A 1226-nucleotide genomic window follows, 5' to 3' on the forward strand; every position below is an offset into this window, starting at 1 on the left:
GAGCCCTCTGCGAGCCCCCGCTACTGGAGACGGCGGTGTTAGGCCGGAAAAAAGGAAAGCCTTCAAGGCGATTTTTGCCTCCACGGGCTCTGCCCTGAGGCAGTGGAAGTCCCCAAGGCAGGAGTCCCCGCACATAGACCTGCCAGGCCGGCAGCATCTCATTGAGGCACACACCAACATGGAGACGTAGTGTTAAGGGGTTGGAATGGACCTTTTCCAACCCCCTGCCATGGGCCTCCCACTGGACCAGGTTGGTCAAGGCTGTATCCCACCTGGGCTTGAACAGTTCCAGGGATGGCACATCCACAACCTCCCTGTGCAGCCTCTGCCAGTGCCTCACTGCCCCTACAGTAATAAAGTTTCTTCCTAATATCCAACCTAAATTACCTCTCATTCAAATTGTACCCATTCCGCCTTGTCCTGTCACTACAATTGCTGATGAAGAGTCCCTCCCCAGCTTCCCTGTGGCCTCCTTCAGATAGCAGGATGTGCTGTGAGGTCTCCACGCAACCAAACATCCTGCTGGGCATCTGCCACCACAGCACTTCCAACTCACGGGCATCCCATCTTGCTTGGGAGGCAATGGGAATGCCGTTTATTTCATTGTCCTGCAGGGAAGGCTCCCCATTGTCACAGGGCAGCCAGGCATCCCTGTGGTCCAAATGAACAGCAATTAAAAGCACAATTAAGAACAACAGCCTGAATTCACTCACTTGCTATCTCCCAGCCTCTTACTCCTGCTGTGCCCCTTGCACTGATACAGCTAACTGGAAAAACAAACTAACCCAGAAAGGAGAAAGGAAAAAAAAAAAAAAAAAAAAGAGGGTGAGAAAGAAAAAGAACTTTTTCCTGACTGAATCAGCAAACTGAACCAACTCAGCCAAGGGACAGAGCAGATCCCTCATGGGCTCCCCACGACTAGGCAGAGCTGCCAGACCAGCTCCCCTCTTCTTCTAAACCCACACTCAAGGCTTGCTGTAGCTGGAAGAAGGGTCCTCGATAACGCTTCCCACAGCCTGGGGGATTGGACATCCCCTGTGGCCTGAGCACAACACAAACTTATCCCATCCAAAGAGCTTGCCCTCTGCCAGGCTTATCCTGCCTGGTTCATTGGGGATCTTCCAGGTACAGCCCTTCATCTGAGGGCACACACATTATTACCTTGTTAGGTCCTTACCTACATGTTCATTTTTCAAGGACCAGACTTGATAGCATTTTGATAATAT

The sequence above is a fragment of the Corvus brachyrhynchos genome, unplaced genomic scaffold, assembly GCF_000691975.1.
Source record: "Corvus brachyrhynchos isolate BGI_N302 unplaced genomic scaffold, ASM69197v1 scaffold279, whole genome shotgun sequence".
In the NCBI taxonomy this organism is placed as follows: domain Eukaryota; kingdom Metazoa; phylum Chordata; class Aves; order Passeriformes; family Corvidae; genus Corvus; species Corvus brachyrhynchos.